A 1,034-nucleotide genomic window follows, 5' to 3' on the forward strand; every position below is an offset into this window, starting at 1 on the left:
GGTATGTGCATATTGTCATAAAATTGTTAACATATTAAATTAGTATAGATAATTAAGAAAATAATTTTTTATAGTTAAGCAGATCTTTTTATAAGTTACTAATAAGAACAGCAGTATTTACCACTGCCTGCATTTGTGTGATTCACAGCTGAACACTTCTTTTGTGTATTCAGTGACAAATGGCAATCACTTTATCATTTATCTTATGACAAATAGCAGATTCAGCCACAAACTGCTGGCCGTAGCAAACTTACAGGATGAAGTTCTTTATTGTTTATGGTTTGTGGGTTGATGTATTCATGCCTTGTTTATTTGTGAAATGAACAAAAATCAGTAAGCAGACATGAACAAAAAATTTGGCCACACAATCAATTGTACTCCGTTCCCATTCCCATTTTCCAAGGACCTTGCAAGGAAATTCGCTGAACTAAGTCTAAGCTGTAAGCTGCCTTTAGAAAAAAAAAAAAAGTCATTAAAGGATGCACCAAATTGTGACATTATGCCCTTAAGCCAAAATAACACTGAATGGAGTTCCTACCTCACATTAACCTCCTGAATAAGGGTCTCAGTTTCACAGATAGCTGTTGTCGTAGGCAAGTGATGTCAGACAATGCTAGAAGAAAATTTTCATGCTTTGATGGCAGTCAGCCTGAGCAATATTTTTGTTTTTACAGGCTTATGTATTTAAAGGCAAGTAACCAGTGACATATTTTATAAATTGACATACTGTATTACTAAACAGATTTTTAGGTTGCTTTTACTGCAGTTATTGTGCACTTATTTACATAGGTTGGTATGGGTCAGGTTGTCATTAGGGAGCAAGGTCTTTTCTTGTCCTCTTTTTTAAATTTCTACTTAAAAAGACTTCTGTTCTGTAGGGTGTCACTGTAGAAGTGTGCACACCATTGTAGAACGGCATGAGGCTGTGCCAGGGGAGGTTTAGGTTGGATATTAGGGAAAGGTTCTTCTCTCAGAGGGTGACTGGGCATTGGAAGAGGGAAGTGGTCATGGCACCAAAGCTGACAGAGTTCCAG

Source organism: Cyanistes caeruleus, chromosome 1 (assembly GCF_971803275.1).
Source record: "Cyanistes caeruleus chromosome 1, bCyaCae1.hap1.1, whole genome shotgun sequence".
Lineage (NCBI taxonomy): Eukaryota > Metazoa > Chordata > Aves > Passeriformes > Paridae > Cyanistes > Cyanistes caeruleus.